Genomic DNA, 17770 nt, shown 5'->3' on the forward strand with positions numbered 1-17770 from the left:
AGATCATGGGAAAACATCTCTCTCGATTTCATTTTAGGCCTTCCCAAGGTTGGTGGTTTTAGAGCTATTTTGGTGGTGATTGATCATTTTTCTAAGTATGCCACATTCATTCCCACTCACAAGTATTGTACTGTGAAAGATACAACATGATTACTATTTAAACATGTGGTCAAATACTGGGGCCTCCCTCAAAACATTGTAAGCGATAGAGATCTGAGACTCAAGAGGTCCTTCTGGAGAGAACTTTTAAAGATATTGGGGTCTCAATTTAACATTTCCTCAAGCTACTGCCCTTAAACTGATGGTCAAAAGGAACAGTTTAATGGATTACTAGAAGAATACTTAAGGCACTTTGTTCAAGCCAATCAAAAGAACTGGCTTTCGTTATTGGACGTTACTCAGCTTTACTTTAATTCTAACAAAAGCTCTTCCACTAATAAGAGCCCATTTGAAGTGGTCACCAAACAATTACAAAGGTTACCCTATACTTTTTTGGAGCAATATGGAAGAAAGAATTTGAGAGCCTTCAACCTCGACAAGGAGTGAAAATAAAACACTGAGATTGCACAAGCCTACCTGAAGAAAGCATTAAAGCGAATGAAGAAATGGGTGGACAAAGGTTGCAGGGTGCAACAATTCCAAGTTGGTGATTTGGTTCTTGTTCGACTAGTCCCTGAACAAATCAGGTTCTTGAGAGAGAGAGATCGTAGATTAGTGCACAAATATGAGGGTCCAGTGAATATCCTTTTCAAGGTGGGGAATGTTTCTTACAAAATCGACCCACCAAAGTGGATGAAGGTGTACCTAGTATTTCATGTGAGCAACCTAAAACCTTTTCATACAGATCCTATAGATGCTAGCCAAAGGGAGCCAACCAAAGCTGCCATTACCATAAAGCCACCCTTAGAGCGTCGAGTCGAAAAGATCTTAGTCGACAGGGAAACCAAGGTATCTTAAAGATTAGTTTATGAATACTTAGTGAAGTATGAGGGATTAAGACTAGAAGAAACCAGCTAGGAAAGAGAACACGACCTTCGAAGATTCAAGAGGAAGATTGAAGAATTTCAAGCCAGCAAGTCAACGAGGACGTTGATAGAATAGGTGAGGGAGGATGTCATGAGCCAACCTTGTATAGGACCATGATCGAGGCTTAGGTTGTCATAAGCCACCCATGTATAGAGCCATAATTGGGTAGATCTTTTGTGCTAGGAAAAGTGTCCCCATTTCAAACATTGTAATGGTTAGTGATAGCATAGCTCTAAAATCTCTAAAACTCTTTAAAGGGGGTAAGCGAGTAGCGTATTATTAGGCTGTCGCATTGATCACGATACAGGCCTAGACCATCCATCAAGGGCTGCCTCCTAGCCTTGGCGATGGTAGGAAGTCTCGATGTACTATCCTCGATTATAATAAAATTCATCTCTGATTCGAATGTCCCGAATGTTACCTTAATGTGTTTTTCTTTTTGTCGATGTGAATGTGCCTTCTTGTGTGTGCTTGAGATTGATCTCGATATGAATGTGTCTTATTGCGTACGCTTGGGACTAACTGTGGCTTGTAGTTATTTGTTCAGATATCGAACTATTGAGGGCTGACTTAGGTGGGAGCATCCATTTAAGTGCCGCATGGTCTATTGCTTGTTGAGAGAAAGCCTAGTCTGTGACACATAGTATGGTATTTTCATTTCATAACAAAAATATGTGATGAATCTTTTGAAGAAAATTGAGAAACTCACATGTAATTCTACAAATTCCTCTATAGATATTAATCATAAATTTAAAAAAACTAATGAGGATGTTGTTATAAATAGAGAAATGTATAAAAGATTAGTTAGAATGCTCATTTATCCCTCACATAGTAAACCTGATATAGTATATGTTGTGAGTGTGATAACTCAATTTATGTATAGTCCTAAGAAGTGCACCAATAAGCTATCTACCATGTACCACACTATTTGAATGCCATTCTTAGGATAGATATATTGTTCAAAAGAAATTTGGGGCTAGTACTAAAGGTATATACAAACGCTGATTATGCAAGTTCAGTAATTGATAGAAGATCCACCTCAAGATATTACATTTTCCTAGGTAATAATCTTATGACTTGGATGAGTAAAAAAACATAATGTGGTGGTAAGATAAATTTTGAAGCAAAGTTTAGAGTAATAGCTCAAGGAATTTGTGAACTACTATTGTTAAAATTATCTTAGAATACTTAAAGATCATGTGCGATAGACCAATGAGACTCTATTATGACAATAAGTCTACAATAAGCATTGTGCACAATCTTATGCAACATGATAGAACAAAACACATTAAAATAGAATAGCACTTCATAAAGGAGAAAATACATAGTAGATTGATTTACACAACATATGCATCAACCAAGGTCAATTTGCAGATGTGTTGACTAAAGGTCTCAACAGTACAATATTGCAGGAAATTATTTTCAAGTTGGGAATAGAAAACACCTATTCTCCAATTTGAAGGGGAGTGTGGGAAAACACTTTGTTATAGTTGGTTAAATTTATATATATTTATATATCTAGAATTAATTATTTGTATATTTAAAATTAAAGACAGAAAATTAGGATACACAATCTCTCAATTATAAGGATCACTTTTAGGAATATTTAATTTTTTTAGTTTATTCTCTAGTTAGATGTATATAAACCTAAAATGTTTGTATAATTTTACAGAGAAGTTTTTCTATATACTCTCAATTTTTTCCACATTTATAAATTGATTAAATGCTTGTTTATTTTTCATCAATAATAAAATAATATTATTATTGTTATATTTTACTATTTATTTTTAAAGATATGTTTATTTATATTTTTTAATTTTTAATTTTTTGCAGTATTACTTTAGAAATAATAAGCACATTTAATTTATCTGTTTGTTCGCTTAAATTTATTTGGAAATTATTTGTTCATTATTCACGAGCAAATTTTTAATTCTTTGCGACTATATTTGGTTATATGTTCATAAACATTATTGTTTAATATTTACAAGCAAATTCATTTAATTTAAACGAAACAATCGAGCTTAATTATTAATAATAACAAACTAAGTCTTATATCCCACAATTTTGGGATTAGGGTAAAAAAAAAAGTCATGTTTGGTCGTAATTTTTAATTTTTTGCTTCATTTATTTTTATTAAAAATAACTTTTTTATCTATTTTTTTAATCTTCATATTATTTTTATTATTTGCATTCATGTTTTGGTAATCTATCTCTAAAAATTTTATTCTTTTCCAAATTAAAGAATTCGTTTTGTTAATTGGTATACAAAAAAATTTACGTTTCACATATCTAAATTATTTTAATTATATCACATTTTAAATGAATAAAACTCAAAATCATGCCAAAATTCATTAACTAACACGAAATAACCATCAATAAAGTCAAGCTTGTTCAAATATGGACTCGTTTATAGCCCTACGACTAGTGACAACTTCTAATATATATATATATATATATATATATATATTTATATATAATTATCTTCTTAATTCATAAATATCACATAAACAAGAATATATGAATTAACCTCTAGGAAACTCATCAAAATCATTGAAAACAATTAAAAAGATAAAAAAATACTATTATTATAAAAGAAAAATAACAAAATGTCATGGATTAGAGAAGTTTCTACTTATGACATGGAATTTTACATGAAAATTGTGACATGGAATTTTACAGTGGATACAAATATACACATGGAAATTATTGACACATTATTTTCTTTATTATTTTTCATTTGCATTCATAAAAAAAATACATGAAATAATCACTTACACAATTCGATTAGTTTTATTTTGTTTGAAACTCAGTTAAAATAAAGTTACAATGACAAAATACAATTTTGTTAGAGTTTGAGTTCAAGTTGTGCGGAGCTAATAAGTACTAATTTTGTAATTTTAATAAAAAAAATACAATCCCAATTAGCTTCAAACTATATTAAAAAATAATTTAAGCTGTAGTATGACGACAAATATGGTATTTATCACATAAGACTAAATAATGAAACATTTTAATAACTCTTCCACCAAACCACTAAAACACGATTGGATTGGTATGTTGGTAAACATATAAAAAATAAATATATCAAATAACGTAATTTGCTAGCGATCTAATCAAAATAATGAAAAAAAAAATTAATATGGAATAAAAAAAATAAAGAACTTGAAAAAACAAGTTGAAAGAATAATTCAGGATGATATATAAAATAAAGGTTTTAGAAAAGAGAGCAAGCAATCATTGATTAATTAATCAAACTAGCCTTTCTCTTATTTATCTTTTTCTTTTCCCAAAAGAGGACCCAATAGGTAATAGATTGGACAGAAACAAAATGATGACATTGTGCTTAGTTGTATTGCCACTCGAAAAGAGACCTTTTGACTTTTCTTGTATGCCTTGATTTGTACCCAAAATTGAATCAATGACCATAGCAAAGTTGTTTCTTTACGGAATATTGATTTTTAATTTCACTGATATTAAATTCTGACAATTTTACATTAAAAATTTGAATCAATAAAAATTAAATAAAGTAACATGCAACAGCTAGTTTGTTACTTTTTTTTAATAAAATTACAAGTATAGAAGAATTTATAATCATGCGTGGGTGTTTAATAAAATCTTGTTAAAGATTAGTTAAATTGTTATTTAAGAAAATTGTTTTCATTTAATACAAATTTATCCCCAAATTCAAGAAAAAAAATAAATTAGTTACAAATTTTTATAAATATCTTTTTAATTTATTATGTTGGTATTTTGTTTTGGATATGCATATCTAAAGTGGCTTTTTGTTTTCGTTTTAAAATAATTGTTAATGCTCAACAGCACTCTTCGTTTTCTTTTTGCTGTTGGAGGTAATAGAATTTTTTTCACATTTGAATTGCATGAGAAAGTTTGCTCCCCCAAGACACCAAAAACTTGGTAATGTATAGAAGTTTTAGGAATTCTTGGCTTAAGAAGAAGAGGAGTAAACAAGGTAAGTGCATCGAAGTTCATTCTACTCATTTAATTTTAGTAATCCAATATATATATATATATATATATATATTCCAAAAGGCAAGGAAAATGTTGATACGTGAACAAACTATATGATTAGAGGTGTTCATGGGTCGGATTGGACTAATGCTTAGTATTAATAATTTATATGTTTGTCTAAATCTGATTCGATCCAAAATTTTAGGCTTTAAAATTTTTTTCAAATCTGACTCAAATTAAAAAAATCAATCTCAAACACATTTGTTAAATTTAATTTATATAATAAAAAATTTAAAAAGTGTAATTAAATTAAATTTAATAGGATTATATTTAATTCATATTTATATAAAAAATAAAAATAAAAATTACATATATAAAGATTAAAAAAATTATATAAAAATAAAAATTAAGTTTAATAAAATATACAATATAATTTTTAATTTTAATTTATATATATGTAAATTAATTTTTATATAATTCACATATATATAAAAATAAAAAATTTATATAAATATTTTGTCCTAGACCTTATCTGAAATTTAAACTAGTCTAAAATTGTATCCAAATCCATTTAATGGGTTTTAATTTTTTATCTAAGCCCTCTTAAAACTTTGGTTGGCTTTCAGGTTTGAATGGATAATTCAATCCTTGAACATATCTATATATGACTTGCATATCGTAAAACTTGAGTTTTTTTCCCCACCATTTTGTGTAATTATTTGGTTTTTGAATCTTAAATTGGAGAGATAAATCTAAGGTTCAACTTAGTTGATTCATGCAATCACTTTAAAAGATGGCCTTGAACATATTTAGAATTTAAATTTTAGCATTTGCAATTTTTTTTCTATTCCTATACTATGGCCTCCCTTATACAATATATATATATATATTTGTTTATATAGGAGGTATCCACTTATACCATACAATAAATTTTGTTACCAAACCCTTTTATTTTTCATACAAAGTGTTAATATATTTAAATTTTAAACAATATGAAAATAATCATTGGTAATAAAAATGCATTATAAGCCAATAATCAGTTCATATTTAAATTTAATTTATATTGTAATATGAGTTTGCTTAATTCTTACTGCAAATAAACAAAAAAAGTAATTACAAGAATTAGAACTACTCCAACCAAAAAAAAGTAAAAGTAAAATTATTATTGTAATGAAAATTTTAAAATCTACAAACGTAATTAAACTGTTGCATAAGCTCATTTAATTATTAGATAGATCTATTAATTTTCTTAAATATTCTTAATTGGACATGCATCAACTTTCTAGTTTTACTTAAAGAATTTAAAAACTTTACCATCATATAGAATAATAATTCATAAAATTAAAATTCATTGAAGCTACATGGAAATTTGAACTCTTTATTTTGAATTTGATTTCTTTCTATTTATTGTAGCTTGTGAATATAGTGTAAACTCCTTCTTGTTAATTTTTTTCCCTTTATTTCTTTCTAAAAATATCTTGCATTTTCTTCCTCTATACCTTTTTTTTTGTAAGATTAATTGTTTTTTAATGCCTAATTGAGCAATTTTTCAAACTTAAATGTTGTTCTCTTCACCCAAAAGATGTTGAATCAAAAATCAAATTATATTCATCAATCATATGTTGTATATTTACCAAAGAATAATGTTTTTAAGGTAAGAATACTGTTTTAAAGCACATAGATTGAATGTGTATTGAATATAGTGTTTTAAAAGTATTTGCCTATTTGGAATGAAGTAATGAGGGAGACTGCCCTAGCAACAACTTATGATGAATAGAAATTTCAGGGACTTCTTGTTTGAGAAGAGCTGTCGGTTGCTCTCAAGGACTAGTCTACTGTCCTCCCAAAAAAGTGGGGAATCAACTTCATGGCATCTAAATGCTTGCAGTCGACTGCTCATGCTAATTTTGCCTTAAGGAAATCGATTGACTAAAAGGCTTAACAGAATCTTACATTTTGTTTGAAAAAGCTGTCAACTGCCTTGACAGGAGCCGACCGCCTTGACAGCAGCCGACTGCTCTTTCGCTGATTGAATCGGGCAATCAACTACCTTTAAGAGCAACCAACTGCCAACAAAATCTGAGTTTCTGCTTTTGGAAAAATGCTTAAGGTAGCTGATTGCTCGGGCTGAAAATTCAAAAAATAAGTATGGTGGATGTCTTCTTTTAGTTCAAAAGAGATATTACTTCATTTAAGAGGTGTCTAATCATAGAATGACATTTAAGATGTCTTTGAGGGCCTATAAATATTTCCCTAGACACTCATTCTGAACATCTTTACATTCTTTCAAATAAAAATTCTGAATTTCTCTTCTGGTACTCTATTTTTTGGTTTTACTTCAAGCGAGTTAAAAGAAAAACTTGAAGTGTAATTATCTTCTTTTTTCTTAATTTTGTCCTAAGGAAATCGATTGCCTAAAAGGGTGAACAAAATCTTACATATTGTTTGAAAAAGCAGTCAGCTGCCTTTGAGAACAATTGACTGCTTACTCTCAAATTGAATTGGGTAATCAATTGCCCATAAGCGCAATCAACTGCCCAACAGAATCTGAGCTTTTGTTTTTGAAAAAATACTTAAGGTTGTCAATGACCCTTGTAAAGTAATTGATTGCTCATGCTAAAAATTAAAAAAAAAAAAAGGTGCATTGGACATGTTTTTTTAGTCCAAAAAGGATGTTACTTCATTCAAAAAGTGTCCATTCATAGAATGACGTTTAAGATGTCCTTTGAGGCCTATAAATACTTCCCTAAACACTCATTATTAACATCTGCACATTCGTTCAAATTAAAAATTTGAATTTCTCTTCTTTTACTCTATCTTCTGGTTTTAGTTCAAGAGAGTTCAAAGAAAAACTTAAAGTACAGTTATCTTCTTCTTCATCAGGCATTGTATTTTGGGAATAAAATTTCTTGTAACCATTTTACACCTATTGGGAAAACTATTGTTCTTAATAAAGCTTTTTGGAAGTGCCTTGCCCAAATTCTTTCCTTATTTACTTTCATCTCCAACTAAGTTGGATGGTTTCCATTGACACCCATACAATATCATATTCACATCCAATAATGCAATTAATCAATTATCTTTTAACACATTGGAATTCTTATTTTCTTTCCATTGACATTAGTAAAGGCAAGGAAAAGAAAGTAAAGGAAAGAAAAAGTTTTAGAGGAAAGATAAATATATATATCTCTTGTTTGGATAGTTAAAATTAATAAAAGAATAGATACGAAAGAAATGATAAATATATGTATCTCTTGTTTGGATAGTTAAAATTAATAAAAGAATAGATAGGAAAGAAATCCTAATAACCATTGTTTGGTTAAAAGGTGGAAAGAAAAAAAATGATTCATTATAATTTTTTTTTCAATTATATCATGAAATGTTTCATTTATCATGTGAATATTCTAAAAATTAATTATTATAAGTAAAAAAGAAAAAAATTCAATAAAAGAGGACTTTTATTAATCCATTAAATATGTAAATTTCAAATTATTTTTCTATGATTACATTTTTTTTCAGAATTAATTTCAATAAAAAATTCAAGAATTTAAATATGTCTTAGTTAATAAATTAATTATAAACTTGTATTAATATTTTCTTATAAGTTTAACAACCTATGTCATAACGTTTAGATCTGGGGATCTATCGCTAGACATTGACTTGAGGAGTCGCCACCAATCTTTTTTGTTTAGGTGCGATTGATCACCTAAGGAATCTATTCTTTCAAGGAACACTTAAGTTTAAGAGTCCCTAAAAGAATAGATTCAAGTCTATTAACCAGAACAGGGTTCGAGAGTTTAGTTGTGAGTGAAGAAAGTTATAGCACCCTCACAACGCCTATCAAAAGATGGTACCAGCTTAATTTCATGTTATCCGATAAGCCTTAAAATTTTATCAAGTAATTAATTATTAAAAATTATTCTTAATTGACTCCAATATTTTTGGCAAAAAATTAAGAAAATTCCCTCACCTTAAGAGTATGCAAGAAAACTACTATTTCACTTGCAGAAACTCCATCATCGGATTACTTAACATTAAAAAAAAATTCAAGAAAAAAAAGGAAACAAAAGAAATAAAATAAAATAAAATAAGGAATAACGATTCAACTTTTGATATAAATTCTTTTTTTTATTTTATTAAAAAAAAACTCATTTGCTTTTGTACAAGAGAAATTGATATTTTCAACTTTTCCTTAAAATGTTTTTCTTGATAATTTTTATTTTTAAAGAAAATTGGTACTTTCAACTTTTTCTCAGAATGTTTTTTGATAATTTTTATTTTAGAAATTTTACTTTAAGGAAAATTGATACTTTCAACCTCTCCACAAAGCATTTTTTAGAAAAATTTATTTTCAAGTAAAATTGATGCTTTCAACTTTTTCCTAAAAATATTTTTTAGAAATTTTATTTTTAAAGAAAAATTGATACTTTCAACTTTCCCCTAAAAATATATATTTTTAAATATTTCAAGGGAAATTGATACTTTCAACTTTCCCCCAAAATGCTTTTGAAAATTTTTATTTTATAAATTTTATTTTTAAGGAAAATTGATACTTTCAACTTTTCCTTATAAATATTTTTTAGGAATTTTTATCTTAGGAAAATCAAAAAAAAAATTAAGGAATACCAAATAATTCTAACTTAGAAATAATAACAATAATAATAATAATAATAAATAAATAAATAACTATTAAAAAAAACCTTGGAACAACTTGGCTTGAGGCAAAGACGGATTATGCATTTCTTCGCTCAACCCAAAATTGACAAGAATTGAATTTACCAACACGGAGAATTGATGTAATAGAAAAGATCCAGCTCCAAGTACTGATCCCTATATAGTGAGATAAAAGATATTTTTCCTTCCTGTTAGCAACAATTTCATTCTTTGAAAGAGAAGAATTATAATGACAAGAAAAATGCCAATAGCCATTGAACAACTATAGTAAAAAGGAACCCAATTGTTGACAAATGGTGCCGACCACAACAAGACCAATCCTAAAGCAAGAAACACAAGCCGCCATCACTGTAAATCTTCTTCAATAGCAATCGTAACAGAGCTAGACACATCACCAATGAACTTCACATCAATGTACCTATCATCATAAGGTGACATGATAGCATGCCATATACCCTTTTGCATTGCCTTCCAATCATCATTCTCATAGTTGCATAATCCAAGTGAAGCATTCCAATGAAAGCAAACTTGTATTTTGGTGTGTAATCTTTCAGGTATTAAAACAGATGGGGCCAAAGAAACACGAAAAGAATTGGCATAACTCTCAAGTTTCAATCTTAAGAGACCAAAAGCTCGAACTAAGTCATATAACAAAACATCTTTAGAACCATGAATGGATGAACTCCCAAGTTTCAATCTTAAGAGACCAAAAGCTCGAACTAAGTCATATAACAAAACATCTTTAGAACCATGAATGGATGAATGCCTAGAAAGGGGGGTTGGGGTAACATCTAGTGCTGGACTTGTTGCTAAGTCAATTTCTTTGAAGTGGGTGATCACCTGAGAAGCACAGAAAAAGAAAAAGAGAGCAAAAGAGAAAATGGAGAAGAAGGCCATTGTCGTCAGCCTTTTTCCCTTTTTCTCTTTGATTTTTTTGTATGCTGGAAGATGGCTCTGCAAGTAGCATTGGATGTTCCTTAGGACAATGAGTAAACACTCCTTAAAAGCATGATCCCATATGCTATCAACAATATCCCAATCAACAATAACCCCATCCTTTAAGGGAGACAGAACCTCCATATGCCTACGTTGAAAACCCAAGGCTTGAGAGCCTATATACAATCTGCGTTTTCCCTTGGGTTTGTTGGAATCAACATTATTGTTGTTAGTCTCAGAATCATTGTTTCGTTGTCATCATCGGTGGCAACCATTTGATCAATGGACCCCATAACAAAAGGAAACACAGCGTTAGAAACATCCTCATCGATAAAACTAGCTTTGTAAGTGTGAGACCCTAGGTCTATCATTATAGCCGATACTTTATCCATTTCGTACATGGCTGCAACTCACAGTGAAAGAAAGTGACATCGAAAGGAATAGAGACACGTGGAGAAAAAAAAAGAGAGAAGTGTGGCAACGCCAACGTCAGATGTGGTCGTTAGGCAAGAGGAGAGGCGATTGTCGACGACTTAGGGCAGAAAGGCCCAACGAAGTGGGAAGCAAGGAAGAAAGTTTTCTTTTTTTTCTTTTTTTTTTTCTTGTACTTCCCCCTATGTGTATTCTGTGTAGGCATCTATTTATAGGGTTCTGATTTGAGAACCCTAAAAAAAAAAAAAGAATTCTAATTTCCTTTGAGCTCTAATCCCATCCAACCTCTTTCAATCCTTCGTAAACTCTTCGACCCAGTTTTGCACCAATTCAACCACTTTTTTTCATTTTTATTATTTTTTAATTAATTAATAAAACCAAAGAAACAAACCTTGGACATATTGGGTGGCTACAGCTATCCTTTTTTGCGCATTTCCTTTGCAACAGGATTGTGCAAAGACATAGAACCCTAATTATGCTGACACATTCTTTTTTTTTTAACATTTGAAACACCCCTAAGCAGAGGTTCACAATCCATTTCCCTTTTTTATTTTTTGAGAGTGAACAAAATTCATCTAAACAAAGGCTCAATGACTTTTGAAAATAAATTACTCCTCTAATCGAAGGCTCAACGACTTTGGAAAGTAAATAAATTGATCATTTAAATAGAGGCACCACAACTCTTTTAAAAAATAAATCGCTCCTCTAAACAGAGGCTTAACAATTTTGAAAAAATAAAAAAAGCTCCTCCAAACATAGGCTCAACAACTTTGGAAAAATAAATAAGGCTCCTCTAATTAGAGGCTTAACGATTTTCAAAAATATAAATAAGGCTCCTCTAAACAGAGGCTCAACGACTTTGGGAAAAAAATTTGCTCATTTAGACAAAGGCAACCACAACTTGGAAAAAAAATAAATAGCTCCTCTAAACAGAGGCAATCATGACTTTGAAAAATAAATTGCTCCTTTAAATAGAGGTACCACAACTTTGAAAAGTAAATTGCTCCTCTAAACAGAGGTAACTATAACTTTGAAAAATAAAATGATCCTTGACAATCATGTCCAAAGGAGTCGTAGATCAAATTTGATGAAATTTGTAATGAAAACTCAAAGATTCACAATTTGAGTTTGAAAATAAAAGGTTTAGATTCGCAAGAACCTTTCAGCTTCGTAAGAATTCACTGAAATTTAATTATCAAAATTTCAGTTTCATAAGGATCCAAATTTGTAAAATCAAGATTCGCATCCAACATTTTAAAGATTCTCATTTGAATTTTGGAAATTCACATCCAAAAATTTCAAAGCTTCTTATTCGAGTCCAAAGGCTCACATTTGACAGATTTTAGGGTTTTACACCACAAAGATTCTCATTCGAAACTCAAAGATTCTCATTTGAGTTCGAAGATTCACATTCGACAAATTTTGGGTTTCACACTTCAAATATTCTCATTTGAAATTCAAAGATTTTTATTTGAGTTCGAAGATTCACAGTCGACAAATTTTGGGTTTCCTGCCTCAAAAATTCTAATTTGAAATTCAAAGATTCTCATTTGAGAACTTAAAAATTTAAAAGATTTCCAATTTCTTTTTCAAGTGACTCAAAATTGTGCATACAATAAATGTCATGATAAAAAATGCAAATGCTTTCTTAATGATGCAAATGCAACAACTTAGATTCTCATAATGCCATGCATGTCCAGAAAAAGTTTAAAGGGAAGGAGCTTGTATAAGCCTTAAAAGTTGAACAAAAGATAAACTTGTTAGAGGAAAAGCTATGAGTAATGGAAGGAATGGGTTTTTATTATTTTGTTGAAGCTGATAGATCTATTTAGTCCCGAATGTGGCTATCCCTCTGAAGTCTAAAGTGTCAGAGTTCGAGAAATACAATGGTACAAGGTGTCCGAAAACTCACATTACTATGAACTATCAAAAAATGACTGCCCATGTCAAATAATAAAAAGCTCTTGATGCACGTCTTTCAAGATAACCTAACAAGCTCTGCTGCTAGATGATATGTCCAGTTGGATAGGACACACATTTGTTCTTGAAGCGATAGGGCACATGCTTTCATTAGTCAATACCGGTATATAATAGACTTGGCCCCTAATCATCTTTCTTTATAAAATATGAAAAAGAAAGCAATTGAATCGTTCAAAGAATATGCCCAGAGGTGGAAGAACATGGCTACTCAGGTGCAACCTTCTTTGACTGAAAAAGAGACCACCATATTTTTTGTCAGCACTTTGAAACCCCCCTATTATGAAAGATGATAGGGAATGCCACAAAGAATTTCACTAACATGGTGATTTTAGGCAAAATCATTGAGAATGCCATTAAAAATGACAAGTGAAAAAGAGGAGAAACCAAGAAGGTACCCAAGAAAAAAAATATTAAAGCTCAAGCTATAGGCTTTGACAGATAGTTCAGGGGATATCAACCTTATCCACCCTCAGATTACTCTCCATATTATCATACTGTAAACAATACTTCATCTTATCCATACCAACCAGCCCCACAACCACCTAATTCATCCATATATCAACCTATTTTTATCCCCTAAGCTCCCATATACAGCCTTAACAGTCAAACTCTTGCAAGACCCTAAATTCATCATATTAGCCTAAAAAATGGTTTACGAGAGCAATGGACTATTCGAGAGAAACTTGTATCTGATCCAATCCTTATGACTTATACGGAGTTATACCGAGAGCTCTATAATAGCCACCTGATTGCCCCAAGCAATGTGGACCCACTCAAACCACCTTATCTTAAGTGTTATGATCCTACAGCTCATTATGACTACCACTATAGAATTGTTGGCCATTGTACTAAAAATTACACTACTCTAAAGCATGAGGTGCAATGATTAATCAAGGATGGAATGGTAAGTTTTGATCAAAAAAAGAGCAACAAGGGAACACGAGTATAAAGATTAGAGAAAAATCATAGAAAAAAAGAAAAAAAAACTTCTTAGACACTGGTTTGAGGATGAGAGTGAAACAAAAAAAAAAGGCAAACTGATTTAATATGGTGGTCCAAATTTTGAGTCGAATGTTACTCATTGACAGCGAGTAGAGAGAGCCTGTTCTTAAGAAGCAAATTTCAATTATCTATCCTGTAATTAAACAGAACATCGGTCATATTCCAGCAGCTACAGCTGAAGATATGAAGTTTACAGTGGCTGCTATTTAAAGAGCTTTTTCTAGAAACAAAGGCAAAGATTGGGCTTTAGCTTTTGGGGCTGTTCGTGCCAAGCATTTACGGGCCATCATTTCTAAAATAACAGGAAAAAAATTTGAATTAGCAAAGCTTGAGCAATTAATTACGGGAAACCATTTGATGAAGCAACTTGGGACATTGATGATGTTGCTGGATGTTTTGAGTACTATACGTACCTTACTAAAGGTTTAGATGCGAAGTAAAAGGTTGTCATCTCTCTTCCTATTGAGACATTTAAGAGTTATGTGCTTAAAGAACCACATGGGGTTGTTGGATTGATTACTCTATAGAATTATCCACTGTTGATGGCCACCTGAAAAGTAGCTCTTGCTTTAGCTGCAGATTGTGCTATAATATTGAAGCCTTTCGAGTTGGTATCTATCACCTATTTGGAGCTGGCTGACGTGTGTAAGAAGGTTAGTTTTCCTTCAGGTGTCTTGAACATTCTGACTGGATCAAGCTCGAAAGTTATGATTCCTTCGGCATCTCATCCCAATGTTGATAAGATTGCCTTTACCAGAAGCACTACAACAGGGAGCATGATAATGGAAGCAGCTGCTCAAATGGTTAAGCTTGTATCTTTAGAACTCGACAGGAATAGCCCAATCATTTTGTTTGAGGATCAAGAATATGAAGAGTCACAATGAATCAATGGGGCGAGATAAAAATCCTTCACCTGATTGCACAAAGGTATGATTTTAAAGAGGATGTTAAAACTAGTTGAATGCTACTCATCATTCTAAGAGTTCTTTTAAAGTAATGTTAGGATTTCTTTTTTGCAATATGATTTCACTTGTTATCATCTTAATAAGGGCAAATTAATGCATTTCATTACATTTTTTTTCACTCGACCATTATTCAATGCCTTGTTACCTTTCATAACTTTACATTTCCATTCTCAAATTTCAGATGATGAATATTTAGATCATGATAACAATAATTCTGGGATTTAATTTTGAGAACTCGTCCGCATTAATATGAGGAGATCATTTGAGCAAAAAAGTAAGTTGTTACCAGAGGCGAAATAGATATGTCTTGAAGATGTGCAATCTTTTATACAGGTTCCTGCGCTTTGTTTAATAGATGATGTTCAAGAAAAGTATTCACAATTGAGATGAAAAATGACCATCTTTCTTTTACCATTCGAAAAACCATTTATTGCTACCCCTTTGAGCCTATTATGATTTCTTTTTCTGAAGAACCCCAACCAAGGATCAACCTCTACATCGGAGGGCAATTTTTGAAAAAACGATATCACAAAAGGCCTCAAAGATAAAAAGAGAAAAAAAAAGCAAAAGAAAAAATAAATGCCACACATGATTTGGGACAAAGTAATGAGAATCCTTTGTGTGAGGAAAGAAAAAATAGTGAAATGATGTGGGGGCAAAATGCCAAGTTGCATCAAATGATACTTTGGTTTTGAACCTTTTTAATACATGTTTTGAGCCTGTTATATCCATTTCTTTTAGAACCCCTTACCTTGACCTACATTACAACCTTGAAAAGTCCATTTGGATCAAGTGTGAATGCTCAACTTGAATGATCATATGTTAAGCAAAGGCATGCTCATGATGAAACAATGGAATCATGCTACATTGATCTAAAGTTTGATGTGTGGAAAGATATCAATAATAGATGAAAAATGAGAAAAAAAAAGATGATGAAAAAAAGAAAAAAAAAAGAAAAAAAAGAAAAAAATGAGAAAATAAAAAAAAGATTCAATTTGAAAACCTAAAAAAGTGATCTGGGTGGAAAAAGATCATGTCAAATAGTTCACATGGGTGAAAGATCAAAGACATCTGAAGATCCTTCAAAGACTGGCGCAAAGTTCGCTAAGCTCAAAATGACTTCAATAGTAAATGGAATGAGTTTTTGAAAAAGAATCCTAGATTAATGTTGAGAATTACCTGAATCTTTATCGTTTGGACATACCATTCATCCCAATGACATGTATCCAATTTATTTCCTTTCCCATTTGTTTTGTACCAAAATAAATCTTCATTGATTATCTTTACCATAATTCACCTTGTGTTCTCTTATTATTACATCCCTAAAATAAATCAAGAAAATGTATGAGTGCATTATAATTGTCAAGAATTGAAATGATGATGAATAAATGACAATGTGCATAAAAAAAACTTGCATTCCTTTAAAGAGAAATCTAAGATGATGGTGGTAACAAAATGAAAAAATGGTAGAAACCTAAAAGAGATGATTTGGAAAGATATATGATGTGACCAAATGGAGAATATGATGATGGATTGGACAATAAAATGAAGATGGGGCAAATCTTGAAAAGTGGTATAACCAAGTGATGAGTACAAGGATGAATTGGTTGATATGACTTGCAAGTTATGATTGAATGATGAAAATAATCAGTGGACAAAGTTTGTTTTGGAATGGTTAATGCTGAGACACCTATGAGTAATGACCCAATGATGGTGGATGAAACTTGTTTTGAAATTTGTTAGTGTTGAGAAGTCCATGAATGGTGGTCAAGTGATGATCGATTGATGAAACTTGTTCCAAAGTATTGAAAAACTAAACAAATGATGGAGTTTTGAGAGTCGTATTACCATAATTATTTAGAATTTTATGACATAGACGTCAGCATTACATGCATCATGATTAGGGTTGGCATTGGATCAGGTTCGGGGCTGGTTTTGTTCGCCCCGAACCCGACCCGATTTAATACTTTATTAAACTCGAATCCGACCCTACCCAAAATTTTTTTTGGTTTTTCATACCCGAACCCGACCCGACCTCGATACCATGTAAATTGTACCCGACCCAACTTGACTTGAAATTAATAAAATATTATTTTTTAAAATATAAAATATTATTTTTTAAATATAAATATTTAAAAATATCATTATATAAATATATATATAATAAAAAATTAAATAATTAATTAAAAAATAATTTTTTATATAATATCGGGTCGGGTTTTAGGCAAACCCGACCCCGACCCGACCCTGAATGTTTCCTTATTTACCCGATCCGATCCGATCCCGAAACCCGAATTTAAAAAAAAAAAAAAATCGACCCCATGGGGTCAGGTCGGGCCGAAACCCGTTAGGGACGGGTTAGCTCACCATCCCTAATCATGATGGCATCATTGCTTGAATAGTACATGCACATAATTTGATGAATTAAACTTTGTTTGGACATGCATGGCACTATAAGAATATAGGTTATCACATTTGCATCATTAAGAAGGCATTTGCATCTTTGGTCATAACATTCATTCATGCATATTTTTGAGTCACTAGAAAAACAAATTGTGAATATTTTGATGAGAATTTTTTAGAACTCAAATGAGAATCTTTGGGTTTCAAAATGAGAATCTTTGAAGAGTGAAACCATAAAGTTCGTAGAATGTGAATCTTCGAACTAGAATGAAAAGTTTTGAACTTTTGGATGTGAATCTCCAAAATAAAAAGCTTTAACTTTTTGGATATGAATTTCTAATGTTTAAAATGAGAACCTTTGAACTTATATGCAAAACTCTAAG

At 30.8% G+C, this 17770-nt stretch overlaps 2 pseudogenes; one reads left to right on the forward strand and one right to left on the reverse strand.

Moving 5' to 3' along the window:
* Nucleotides 1–9684: 9684 nt before the first annotated feature.
* LOC149513423 (uncharacterized) lies at nucleotides 9685–10749 on the reverse strand (annotated as a pseudogene).
* Nucleotides 10750–13390: 2641 nt separating this feature from the next.
* On the forward strand, nucleotides 13391–14903 carry LOC111309567 (aminoaldehyde dehydrogenase 1, peroxisomal pseudogene; annotated as a pseudogene).
* Nucleotides 14904–17770: the final 2867 nt, after the last annotated feature.

Source organism: Durio zibethinus, chromosome 19, assembly GCF_047325235.1.
Source record: "Durio zibethinus cultivar Kanyao isolate XHJ-2024 chromosome 19, ASM4732523v1, whole genome shotgun sequence".
NCBI classification, from domain to species: Eukaryota; Viridiplantae; Streptophyta; class Magnoliopsida; order Malvales; family Malvaceae; genus Durio; species Durio zibethinus.